This window comes from Echinops telfairi, unplaced genomic scaffold (assembly GCF_000313985.2).
Source record: "Echinops telfairi isolate 266 unplaced genomic scaffold, ASM31398v2 ScPeMD7_31;HRSCAF=116, whole genome shotgun sequence".
Classification (NCBI taxonomy): Eukaryota; Metazoa; Chordata; class Mammalia; order Afrosoricida; family Tenrecidae; genus Echinops; species Echinops telfairi.
In genome coordinates, this window is record NW_022103928.1 from 16,872,226 (window position 1) to 16,886,600 (window position 14,375).

The 14,375-nt window shown below is 43.1% G+C and overlaps 1 protein-coding gene and 1 pseudogene across 1 annotated transcript in view; both read right to left on the minus strand.

Annotated features, from left to right (window-relative positions):
• ATXN7 (ataxin 7) overlaps positions 1-14,375 on the minus strand; it is a gene marked incomplete at its 5' end in the record, with an annotated part of 118,274 nt that overhangs the window by 80,868 nt on the left and 23,031 nt on the right. The window lies entirely within an intron of this gene.
• On the minus strand, positions 6,188-6,612 carry LOC105978585 (annotated as a pseudogene).

Genomic DNA, 14,375 nt, shown 5'->3' on the forward strand with positions numbered 1-14,375 from the left:
ACAACATCAATCCACTGACGAAGAACAAATTAAAATATACCAAGCAAGAAAAACTTGTGTTTTCCAGTCTAGCCTGTTGGGGCACCATGCTACTCTTTTTAAAATGTTCTGTTTAGCTCTTGAGATTTATCATTTCTTCCATTTCCTTTAGCTACTCTGTTCAAGAGCAAAGTTTCAGAATCTTTTTTGCTATGTTTAGTCTTTCTTTCCTTCCTTCCCTTTCCTTTTAATGACCTTTTTAGTTTTATCCTGTGTGATGTTCTTGTAATTTCACAGCTAATCTGGTCTCCCATAATTAGTGTCTGTTGCATTACTCTCTAGATTCAGATGGGATATACTTAAGGTCATACTTTGTCTCTCATGGAATTATTTTCAGCTTCATCCTCAACTTGCACATGAGCAATTGATGATACGTTTCTCAATTAGACCTTGACCTTAGTTTGGTTAATGATACTGAGTTTCTACACCATCATCTCATCTCTCTTAATGGCATTTAGTCAATTCCAACTCATAGTGACCCTCTAGGACTGTTCCTGTGAGTTTACATAACTATCAAAACTAACTCTTTATGGGAGTAGGAAGCCTCATCTTACCTCCTGAAGAGTAGCTGATGGTTTCAAGCTGCTTACCTTGCAGTCAGTAGCCTAATATGTACCACTGGAGCACATCAGCGCTTTCCATTAAACGTCAGTTTTACTCCTTTGTTCTCTAACTGGCGAGGTTCAGGTGTATAGCCAGTGTTTATGTTGTTCAAAGGATATCTGCAGTGAAGAAACTGTTCGTCTCCCAAAATTCCTACCATGTGATCTCCAGCTTCCTTTCCAGCACCATCACCAAGGCCATGTTTTCCAACTACTATTCCTTCCTCCTAGTTTCCAACTTTCACTTTTTAAATACCAATTTAGTAGCTCAATCATATTAAGAATAATTGTACAGTCATCACCACAATCAATTTTAGAACATTTTCTTCGTTCTTGGTACTCATCATTATTAGTTTCTCATTTCCTCTTAACCTCTGTTATTACCCAACAAACAAATTGCCGCTGAGTCAATTCTAACTCAAAGGGACCCAATAGGGCAGGGTAGAACTGCCCTAGTGAATTTCCAAGACTGTAACTGTTATCGCCAATTTCTCCTAAGCATACCCCAAGGAACCAATAACCTGCTTTCATATTCTAGCGACCAATAACTTTCAATGCATCTTGACGGTATGTTTGATCAATTTTAGATAGAAGAAACTGGTATATGTCTTCAACAACAAATGCTAGAGAGATTGAAATTCGGACACACTGCTGGTGGGCTTAGGTATGTAAATAGATACAGCCACTGAGGAAAATGATATGGTGATACTTAAAGCAACTGGAAATTGAAATCCCATATGATCCAGTGATACCACTAATAGGCATATACCCTAAATAAATGAGACACAACATGAGTGGAGGTGTGCTCACCCATGTTCATAGCAGCACAGATCAACAATAGTGAGAACGTGGAAGCAGCCCAAATACCCAACAGTGGAAGAATGGATAGAGAAACTATGGTACGTACACAAAATGGAATACTATGCATCCCTAAAATCAACCTTGAAAGCATGAAACACCAAATGACATGGAAGGACCTGGAAACCATTATGCTGAGTGAAGAAAGTCACAAAAGAACCAAATATTTATGAGTCCACTACTATAAGAAGAAACACCAATTAAACCATTCTTAAGAACCAATTCCTGAACAAAAGGTGAGAATGCTACCTACTGGCCATGAACCACATATCATCTCCCTTTTGCACACTTCACAAGAGCCAGCATGAAGGAGGAGACTCCACAGTGCCTGGGGTCACTCGTTCAAGAAGGGGGAATTGGGAGATGACCATCCACTTGAGGCTATACAACAGTGGTTTTCAATCTTTCTAATGCTGCGACCCTATAATAGTTTACGTTGTGGTGACCCCCAACCATAAAATTATTTGCATTGTTACTTCATAATTGTAATTTTGCTAGTTATAAATTATAATGTAAATATCTGATATGCAGGATGTATTTTCATTGTTACAAATTGAACATAATTAAAGCATAATGATTAATCACAAAAACAATATATAATTATATATTGTGAAATATATATTTCTAATTATAAATACCACATATAATTGAGTATAGCTGACCAGAATATCAGCCGGGGCACCTAATTTTACCACAGAAACTACACTAAAAATGTGCTGAAAAACTCAGCTTATATATGAGTCTATATGGTAAACGAAATTTTGTCTTGAAGCATGGTGTGGCATGGGTAACAGTCTTCACACTAGGTGCATGTGGGCGTATCAGCATATGGGGCAGACCTGCCTGGAGACGGATAGAGGAGTGGTGTCTCAGTTCCTAAGACCATTGGAAATATGTGTTTTCCGACATTCTTAGGCAACCCCTGTGAAAGGGTTGTTCGGCCCCAAAAGGGGTCACAAACCCACAGGTTGAGAACCACTGCTATACGACATCGAAACAAGGTTGGGGCAAATCAATGGGCCCCCCACAGGAATGGAAGGAGGAACTTTCAGGAAATTCAAGCCAAGACCAGGGACCATCCACATTGTGAAGGAGAAGCTGATAGTTCTGTTGGTGAGTGTGGTGGATGATTGAAGAGAACTAACCTAACCTCACAGTCGGAAGGGATGCTTAACAATGAGTGTAGGGAACCTAGGGGGACAATGGGCCAGATTCTATGCTCCTGGGTAGACACTACAAATATGTTTCTACTCAACCTTCTGGTGAACCACACCATGGACTAAGCACCATGATGATTGTGGAAGCTGACCTTGCAGGCAGCATGACATAAATGCAAAGGCTATACCAGAAAGACTTAACATAGAGGCCCCACTGAATGAACTGAACCCTGCCTCGAAGCTGCCTGCACCCTTAGACAAAGGACTGGGCTGTATGGGTGGGAGAGCAAGCAGAGTGGCTGCCCCAGGCCTACAGAAGTGGCGGTCATTGGACCTTGGGGGGAAACCCCAGTTTGGTGGGTGTCCAATGGAAAGGGACTCAGGATCAGCATATATTTAGTACCTCGATGCCCACCTGGCAGTGGCATGACAAGTTCTGATCCGCTGAGCAGGGATCTGCACTTAGAAGAATTGATCCAGCAAGACCCCACCTTCTACCCCCTGATATCAATCCCCATATTTAGGGTCAACACAGCCCAATCAAATGAGATGAAAAATCAAACTGTGTAGGGTAAAAACTCGTAGGTTGTGGCTCAAGGTAGAACGGTACTCACACAAACTCTCCATACTGACAATGTCTGGAGTGCTGAGTCATTGGAAAAACTGATGATGATGATGATGATGATGATGATAATGATGATGATAGTACAATCGACTTATACCCCAGGGGGGGTGGATTGGTGTTTATATGGGTTTTCTTTCTTTTTGTGAATATATGTGTTCTGTTTGTTTGGTTGCTGGTTGGCTTATGGCTGCTCTTGGTGCAATTGGTCTTACAGGGTTGTGATTTTGTCTTATTACAACAGACAACATAAACCATGAATGTGCAAACCCTATAGACAAGCAGATGGAGTCTGGACTCCTACTTATCTCTAGCTCCAATTCAAGTAGATCTGATAACATGGCCCTGCTTGATACTTGGCCTTCATGAAAAGATCACTGAAGAACTGAAGATAAAGGGTGCCATAGCAAAGTGTGGTAAAGAAAGAAGATGGTGCTCAGCTGTCAATCGGAATAGTGTCTGGGGTCTTAAAGGTTTGTATTCAAACAAGCAGCCATCTAAGCAAGAAGTCAACTAAATCCACACGGAAGAAGCACACCAGCCTGTATGATCCAGAGATGACAATTACAAAACTCGAATATGACGAAGGAGAAAGTATCAGAGCTAAAATCATGAACCCAATTTGTAGAGGGCTGAAGAGGACAGTGGGAGACCAAAACCCATCTGCAGAATATCTAGCCAGACTGAGCCTTTGGCAGATACCCTCGAGCCATAGGCAAGAGCCTCACACAGCTTAGCAGGCAGAGACCACTGTAATTTTGATTATGCTGGATCAAACGTGGCGCGTGGACAGTTACCTCCCTACAGACCCGGCCTGAATTTATTTTGCGTGCAAGTATCTCTTACTTGTTCCATGACAAAAATTTCTTCCCTGGCTTTTTAAATGTCAAAGGAGTCTTTTCTTCTAACTCATATTTGTATTTTTATCTTTATATTATTATTATCTTATCCTTACCACCTTATTTCAATTTTGTTTTTTACTGTTTCTGTTGGGTTTCCCAGTTGTGAAGCACTGGACCAGAGTTTATAGGGACTTAGGGAGGGGAGTGGGCTATAGGGAGGAAAAGGGGATTTCGGAAATACAAAATGAAGGCTGAAGAGGGGGATGGAATACTAGAACTGACTGTGATAGCACAACTCATTTTGAAGGCGATTTAACCATAGGTGTGGGGGATGCTCTAAAATTAGTGTTGTAATGACTGTACAATTCTTGATATGATTGAACTATTGAATTGTATAATATGTAAATTATGTGCCAATAAAACTGTTGGGAAAAAAAGATTAAGCCATGACACTTGTATTGCATGAACACTTAAATTGTTTCAAGACTTTAGTTACTTTTCAGAATTTTGAAAAAGTTGGTTGGTATTGACAATTTTTGAAAGTGTTCTCACTGCTTTACTAGTGAAGTGGATTTTGGAGGCTCTTACTCTACCATTCTGGAAGTGTTTACTAAATGGAGAAAAATCTACCCAGGTTTTTCTATTTTTAACACAGTTCAAACTACTTTGTGAGAAAAGAAGGTAGTAGTTCAAAAGCAGGAGGCAACTTTGGAATCTTCTGCAGTAGTACAGACCGAGAGACATGGGAGACAGGAGATGGCAACGAGATGACAGAGAAAGAATTCAGAGACATTTAGAAAGTATTCTGACATGAGTTGGTAATGAATGGCCTGAATAAAGAGTGGTGAGAAGACTGATGCCAAATTTCTCATCATGTGGAACAAGATGGATGGGTGGTACCTGTATCTGAAAAAGAACCAGAACAGCTAGGTCAAAGAATGAGGAAACATACCTAGGACACCTGAATTTTAGCTACCTCTGTAACGTCCCTGAAGACAGCGATGAAGCCAATGTGTATATATGAGTCTGATCATCTTGATTATTAATTTTAGACAAATGTCTTATAAAGCCAAGTGCTAAAATTGTATTTCCTCCAAGTGCAAGAAAAATCAGGACTTAAAAAAGGGCCAGGTCATTCCATGATGCACACCTTCCTGAACGATCTCTGAAGACAAATGTGTGTATAAGCAAATGTGGTGAAGAAAGCTGATGGTGCCCGGCTTTCAAAAGATATAGCATCTGGGGTCTTAAAGCAGGGGTCCTCAAACTTTTTAAATGAGGGGCCAGTTTACGGTCCCTCAGACCGTTGGGAGGGCCGGACTATAGTTTGAAAAAAAACAAACTATGAACAAATTCCTATGTATACTGCACTTTTTTTGTTTAAGGGTGGAGTCAGACCCAGTCATGGACACGGCAGCTTGCTGGGTCTCCTTGCTTTATTAGTTTCCAGCCGATCAGTTCAGAAAGTTGGAGAGGGTGAGGCTGCCACCAGGAGCTCTGGACGTACTCTCTTGGGGCAGGCTTGGCAGATACAGGCTGTGGGACAAGACCTCCCAGTCCCCAGTGGGGACTGGTAGGAAGACCATGGATCAGTGGCTGCTCTCCCACACAGATGGAGACCTGGGACTCAGGGGCTGTGCCATGGGCTTGCATGCCCCAGCAGGTCACAGACCATCAGTACCCTGGTGAGCGTGGAGGGATTTGACCAGAGCGATTCATGCAGTGGCCATGCTGGAGCCGCCGACTAGGACATGGTCTTGTAGTGGTTGCATCTGCTCATACAACTTAGGGGGTCAGCACGGGCCCTGGTGAGGGCTGGAGCCCCTTTGGGAATTGGCGCTCATAGGGGTGAGACCAGATAGGCAGGGAGGGGCCGGCAGGCTGAGGAGAGAAGCCAAGGGTGGTATGTCTTTCAAGACACAGACACCCTAAGACCAGAGTCCCAGCCTCGAGCCTCGGAGGCCAAGATGAGCCAGCCCTCGGCCCCATCCTGGCACAAGGGGTAGGATCATCAGGAAACCCCCCCACCCCAATCCAGCCCTCCCTGCCTGAAGGTCAGCAGGCTGTAGTTCTAAAGGGGGGTGACCAATGCCTGTGGCTGCTTGGGGTTGGGCTGCCTGCTTACTTCTCCTGGGAGGCAGATTTGTTGCCTTTAGGGATGAACTTCAGGGAGCTGCTGAATATTCAGAAGCGGGACTGCCCCCGCTTGGGGCCATCACTGAGGAACTCGTGGCCAAGCCCGTGGCCGTATTTACCGCAGGACACCTTAAAGGCATCAGGCTGATTGCGCTCAGGCTGCTTGGCCAGGCTATCATCGTGGATGGTCTCTGCGAAGGCTGGCCACAGCGACGAGTGCTCGTACTTGGAGCAGCTGGAGAACAGCCCGTACTGCACTTGGCACACACGGAGGCAGCGGGTTCAAAGTGATTCTGGAAAACCTCGCCCCCAGAGAAGCTGCAGAAAGACATAGTGCTGCCAGGTTCCCGTCCTGCTCTCACACTCCGACAGCCCCAGTGCACCGACCCCACCGCACATATCTTATTTTGAAGTTAAAAAACAAAACGGGCAAAAACACCCGAAAGGCCGGATAAATGTTCTCGGCGGGCAGCATGTGGCCCGCGGGCGTAGTTTGTGGACCGGTCTTAAAGGCTTGAAGATAAACAAGCGGCCACCTAGCTCAGACGCAACAAAGCCCACATGGAAGAAGCACACCAGCCTGTGTGACCATGAGCTGTCAAAGGGATCAGGTATCAAGCATCAAAGAACAAAAAATCATATCATTGTAAATGAGGATGAGTACAGAGTGGAGACTGAAAGTCCATCTGTAGGGTCGCGGGAAGGAGAGGAGCCAGTCAGGGTACAGGGTAGAAACGATTAAACATACAACTTTCCTCTAGTTCTTAAATGCTTCCTCCCCCCACTATCATGATCCCAATTCTACCTTACAAATATGGCTAGACCAGAGGATGAACATTGGTACAGATAGGACTGGAAACACAGGGAATCCAGGACAGATGATCCCTTCAGGACCAGTGGTGAGAGGGGCGATTCCTGGAAGGTGGAGGGAGGGTGAGGTAGAAAGGGGGAACCAATGAAAAGAATCTACATATATAGATTCTTGTCCATCCCTGGGGGATGGACAACAGAGAGGTGGGTGAAGGGAGATGTTGGACAGTGTAAGATATGACAGAATAATAAAACTTTATAAAATATCAAGGGTTCGTGAGGGAGGGGGAGCGGGGAGGGATGGGGGGAAATGGGAGCTGATATTAAGGGCTCATGTAGAAGGCAGATGTTTTGAGAATGATGATGGCAACAAATGTACAGATGTGCTTGACACAATGGATGGATGGATGGATGGTGATAAGAGTTGTACGAGCTTCCAATAAAATGATTTTTTTTTAAAGGCCAGGCACACCTAAGAGTACTAAGTATCAATAATTCGAAGTCCCTTAGGAGTTAAATTGATGGTTCTAAGAATGAGAACCACACACAAATGCCTGAAACTACTACTCACTCCTTAAATTCGAGTGAATTAAAGCTTTCCCCAAAGGCAGACTTAAAGTTGGAATAAAAATAAAGATAAATCTTTGTCATGTCTAAATTAATTGCTGTACTCATACACATGTCAATTTAATATTCTCCCTGATGCTTGTGAAAACAATTCCAATCGGTCAGATTCGTTCACTCCTTTATTCATTCCACAGATACTTGGTCAGATCATAGGAAAATCACTGAGGACAGGGCAGACTGGGCCCTTGAAGTGCAAATGGATGGGTTTTAATGCTGGCTTTCCAGAATATTTTACTTTTTAAGTTTCATATTCATTTTCTCTAAGTCTCATTTCTTGGCTGAGAAAGAGGAGAAAGATTTCGAAAGGAATCACTGAAAGAGAGAGAGAGAGTCTGTGTTAACTCCTAATTAATTACCTCTACCTCTAATCTCTCAATGTTACAAAAACTTTTCCTGTTTAAACCAATTTAAAAACAAACTCAAACTGGTAAATATTAAGATAAGGGATAAGGGGGGTTGTTTTCCCACATTCTTACACCACAATAACGAGGATGGGAAGGCATCAGATACATATTAGACACCTATGGGGATGATTCAAAGCTGGGGATGCTCAGACCAAGATCACCTAGACACGGTGGTCAACCTGGGCACGTACTAGGTACCTACATCATGTCACAGGTGTGCCTGGACTTAGCCACTAAGAATGGCCAATATCCTCAACTATGCCCCCTCAAGTAGGGTAGGAGGGATAAAGAGCAGAGACCAAAGGCAGGGGCTCTTATTCCAGTACTTCTTCCATGTGGTTTTCTGCGCAGCCATCTTCAGTTGTGAACTTTCCCACGCTCCCACCTCCCCCCGATGCAGCCTTGTATGCTTTCCAGGGATAGCTGTACTGTCTCAGGCTGTATGATCTGAAACTTCTCTTTCCCTTGTAACTGTTACTTGGATTGACAACAGTGCTTCTGCCAGCGTTGAGAAGCAAGAACCGATGAAAACCATCCCAGAAACCTAACAAAACCAGTCATCAAACCCATTCTGACTATAAGACAAAGTAAAACAGATCTCACAGAGTTTTCCAAGGCTGAAATCTTTAATGCGTCATCTCGCAACTCCTAACCGAAAAAAACACCGCTGTGTTCTGCACTGTTCTCACAATTAGGATACCAGGGCCCATTGTGGCAGGCTCTGTGCTCATCTATCTCCTCAAGGGTCTTTTTTTACTGACTAGACTTTATCAAGTAAAATGTCTATTCCCAGGGAAGATCGCTCCTGATTACATGTCTGAATTTCACCGTCCTCACTTCTGCTATTCTCAAAAAAAAACCCAAAAAAACTCACCACTATTGATGATTTCAATGTATAGTAACCATATTGGGCAGGGTAAAACATACTCTGTAGGTTATCAAGAAATATTTATGGGAGTAGAAAGCTTTTCAAACCCATGGCCATTGAGTCATTTCTGACTCATAGCAACCCTATAGCACAGGGTTTCCCAAACTATAAGGGAAGTAGAAAGCCTCATCTTTCTCCAATGGAGTGGCTGGTGGTTTTGAACTGCTGATATTGTAGTTAGCAGCCCAACTTGTAACCCACTGTGCCACCAGGGCCCTGCTGAAAGCCTTAGGTGCGGTGTAGTGGTTAAACACTGGGCTCCTAAGGATAAGGTCCTCAGTTTAAACCACCAGTTGTTCCTTGGGAAAACAGGTGGGGCTGGCTTTCTACTCCAGTAAAGAGTTACTGTTTAGGAATCTCACAGGGGCAGGTCTACCCTGTCCTATAGGGTTACAATGAATCAGCACTGACTGAGTGACAGTGAGTTCAGGGTTCTTTTTGTTTGTTTTTGGTAGTTTCCTACCACTAGGGAATAGTTAAATGCATGTTTAACTCATTCTGCTTGAAAGACTGTAAAACCTAATCCTAATAAGTAGTACTTTCACAAGAAAGTTTTATGCATTCTCTTATCTCAGTTTTACTTCAGACTTCGAAGTTTCACTCCCAGTCCTTACAGGTGAAACTGGTCAAGTACCTAAAACCAGGTGCTCCAAACTCCCTTACCACAGCCATATGCAAATAAATGTGGCTGGCAGATAACACCCAAAGCAGCCACAGCTGACTGGCCCCTCAAACTAGACCCACATTTCTTCCCAGTTCTCTCCCAGCACACCATCACCAGTGCTTCTAAAAGTAAAAGTCAGAGCAAATGTTTTAACAGACAGTAAGTATAACAGCAGATGCCCTGTCAAACACTTACTGTGCACTAATTGGGAAATTACATAAAGCACTTCACATGCTTTGTGTTATTACTAACCCATTAACAAATAAGGAAGCGGGCAGGAAGAGGTTAAGTAATTTGCCCAAATCACACAGAGCATACGAGAGACTGGCATCAAATGTTAATCTAGCTGACTCTAGAAAGCAGTTTCTCTCCAAACGGGCCGTCAGTCACAGACCTTTATCCCTTCCTCCATTAAGCATTTTGCTACGGGCCAGTCTTAGTTATCTCAGGCTGTTCTAAAAGGAAAACCACTCAAGGGTGGCTGTGACAAACAGAAATTCATCTGGGAAGCCAGAAGTTTAATTTCAAGGCGCCAGCTCTGGAAGAAGGGCCCGGGTAGCTTCGGCTTCTGCTTTCTGGTTCCCAGAAGATGTGTCAGGTTAGGGTTGAAAACACATTTGAGGGGGCCCTGATTCAATTCATAACTGAAGCCTACTAAGTATTGTCTCGGAAAAGAGTACACAGTACATGGAATCAGCCTTTGTAGAACCAACACAGTTTAATTCTATAAAAATCTTACATTACAAAAAAAACACTATGTAAACTTTCAGAAACTTGCTTGTGTAAAACTATTTGCAAAAATCACACTTTATATACAATACTGCTTAAAATTTGCCCTCAAATAAATCCTAATTACGAATTTTGAAGTACACAGAATTTTTGGGAATTATTTAGTAAGAGCAGTTGTAGGGGTTAATTCAAATAAGTTTCTCCAACTGAGGCCCAAAACTTTCCCATTTGAATTTTCCATCGAGGGTGACAGAAAAATTGGAGAACAGTTTGGTGATAGCTGAATACCATGATGAACATACATAAGGGATTCTGACATAGTATTTTGTCACCGATATTTACAATAAAGGGTAGGAAAGAATGAGGCAAAACAAAACTACTATTCATACAGCCCTTCTTCACCGTTCTCATTCAACACAACAGGAAGCATTTAAAGACCACCACAGGGAAAAAGAACTTCATGTGCAAGTAAACACTATCTAACAAATTACTCTTTGCCTCATCAAGTTTTCGGTCTACCTCGTTTTTTGCCAACATATTCCTGTCCTCCCTTAACTCTGAAACAGCCAACCCCTAGCCTTATTTACCTCCATGCTTATGATTAATGGCTAGGTCATATCTCTGCAAGCAGTTGCTTAATTATTATGTACCCCCACCTTCTGGCAGCCTGCCTCTGCCACAGAACAACAAATATAATTACAAGAAGCTAAAGGAGGAACCTTTTCTTCCTTTTTGAGATTTCTTATGATGGGGCTTGTTGCTTTCTTTAAATGGTTTTGAGAGTTGTGAAACACTTAAAAATTCAGGTTAAAGTCATTCGAAAACAATGTTTCCATTCTCTACTTTATTAGCTTGAATATTCGACTGGGAGGGAAAGACGGCAGGAAACTGACCAACAATTCAATAGCCTAAGATATGGGCTAAATAAAGAGAATCATGGAAGAAGCAAAATCATACTGTATTCCAAGGCAGGTCCTCATCATTTTCATGAATGTTGTAACAGGAGGTTAATCTATCAATAAAGATTTACCTAGAATCTAGCACAGGCAGTCTTCCACTGTCCTACACAGAAGCACAGGTGAGAAAGTCAAATAGGAGATTACTGGGATTCTGTACTGTGTGCCACACATCACAAGATCTCTAATTAGATCTCACCTTTGTGACTGTCTCCAGGGATATACTTTTTGGCATTCAATGGTAACATACAGCAGTGCCTTGACCGGTTTAATCCCACCCAACATTCAAATGGGAGTCAAAACTTTCTGCATGTCTAATGGTTTTCGGTTAGTTTCTAAAGTTTGCTAAAAACACCTTACAACATTATTCCTGAACCACCGCATGGAACTGACCCGTTGTGTGTTACTAATGTCAGAACAGATGTTTCTTTCTACATATAAGGTAGTCTGCTTGAAGTTAGGGGCCTTGTTGTCTAGAATTTGGGGGGGTGCAATTAAATACCAGAATCCTAAGACAGTGTGATGCTTACACTTTGAAAAGCAGCCAATACTCCATAAATGTGTGTGTGCCTACTACGTTTGAGCACTCTTTCCGAACGCTGAGGATGGCAGTGAGCAAAATCACGCCCACACGGGGCTTGCGTCCTAGTTGATCCACGCCGACTACTTCCAGTGCATTTCAGAGCAATATGCACCGAATGATGGGGCAGCACTGGCCACAGAATTTTCTCTTTCCTGCCAGCATATATAATTTACAGAAATTACAAGCAATCCCAATGTATAGTTGAAGATATACTTCAAATATAGTTAAATGTACCATATATACTCGAGTATAAGCTGACCTGAATATCAGCTGAGGCACCTAATTTTACCACAAAAATTGCATAAAAATGTGCTGAAAAACCTGGCTTGTACACGAGTATGTAGGATAACTATACATACATATAATTCACATGAACTACAGTTCAGTGTATAGTTGAAGATGCTTCCAATGACCAGTATCAGATCATTAGTTTGTCTCCTACCTATATCATCACAGTGAGCAAAATGTAGTAAAACTGTCAAGTAACCACTCAAGCCCACAGGGAAAGGCCAAAGACGGGCTATGAAAAACTCCACTGTTGATTCCACTATTATCATGCGTCAGGTTGGGTAGGTCCTTACTCCAGAGGTTTGTGTATTCAGAATCATGAGAAAGCCTGTTGAGAGGGACCCTTACAGAACATAGTAAAGTGCAGACCGTTGGAAAGTCTGAGATTATAGTATGAGGCACTGTGTTCGGTGCTCAGTGCTAACCATAAAAAAACAACAACACAGCATGATGATCTTTGCCCACACAGTTACCAATCTAATCTGAAGAGCCAGGCACTCGCATAAATATCATATTCATTAATTTCAAAGTTGTCATCAAGTGTAAGTAATGTCAGCTTTGGGGGAAGGATGAAATTAAAATAAGCACCTTGGGCTCAAGGGAAAAACAAAGCAGTGGCTATTCACTAGCGCTTCCTGGATGCTGCTGTGCAGATGCAAGTGGGACCCAGGATGGGGAAGGAGTACAACTTGCCCAAGGGTTGGTATGGAAGTAGTGGAGCAGAGATATTACAACACAGAAAACACAACCCACTGTCATCAAATCAATTCCAACTCAGGGTGGAGCTAACCTGCTCGCTACAGGATTTTCCCAGGCTGTAATAGTCTGGAAGCAGACTTCCAGATCTTTCTCTGGCAGAGCAGCTGGTGGGCTCAAATAGATGACCATCTGGTTAGCAGCCAGCCTGCTTAGCCACCATGCCAAGGGCTCCTTGGAGCAGAAATGGAATCCAAGAAATAAAGCTGAAGTTTCTGTGCAATATGCACTCACTCGTTACAAACTCTGGGTATGATTACAGGAACCCAGAGAGGAAGTACTTAAAAAACTGAGTCATCAGAATATAATAATCTTATTTCACCCTCCCCTAAGTTCCTATCCAAAATTATTCCCTTTCTTCCTCTCACAAAGGACATCCCTTCCCCCTTCATCCTCCATCCAATTCGGTCCTCTGCAGGCACAGAAAATAAGGATTGTCTGATATCTCCTTCCATTACTCTTAGAGTGAGTCTCATAAAATACAAGCAAGCAAAACAAAAACCTACTTCCCCAAATTCCAAAACATTTTATTTCCCTCTGTGAATCCTCTTCCCAGAAATGGTAAAACAGAACATAGGGCATGAAAGAGGCCAGACTCAATCATAGCCTCTGAGTAGGCAGGAACCAAGAGGCAGTGGGAGAGGCTGCCAGATGGTAAGCAAGTAAGTGGGAAAGGACAGGACACAAGGGGGTGGTTTTCAGAGGTCCCCCGTTACTGTAGGAATTCAATCTTTGTCCTCTGAATACAAATCTAGTACACCTACCCCTCGCTTATCAACTATTTCACGACCCAACTTCACACTTATGACAACAGTAAAAAAATCTATTATGTACATTAACCTGGGTTCCTCCCCATGTCCAGCTCCTGGCCCACATGTCTATCAGGCTCAAAGCTGAAGCTGGCAGCTGTCCAGAAGGCCCCTTGCAGGCCCTATCCGTGGTAGCTCTTTGTGAGAAAGACTCAACTGAGGTGGCCTGGGAGTGGGGAGAGAGACCGAGGGGGAGGTTCTATTGATACTGCGGCTCCACTCAACTTAAGTTCCCTGGAGAGACCAAGTCCTGTAGTAGGAAGAGGGTAATCTGGGGCCTGGGCACTGCAGCAGAAGCCAGGTAGCTCCTCTCCTGCCCCTGCAGCCCAAGCTACTGAGTTCTTCTAAGCTGCTACTAGTAGTCTTGAGGGCCTTGGCCTTGGATTCCAAGTCCACCAAGAACAGCAGCACAAGTCTCAGCTCAAGCACTAGCCCTGACAGCCAGTACCTTGAGATGAAGGTTTTGGGAGGGGACTGTCTCCAACTCCTCTTTACATAATTCCCTGGTCTTTGGAACCTAATGGCGTCATTGATGATTTTGAAACAGAGAAGGTAAAAACATCAG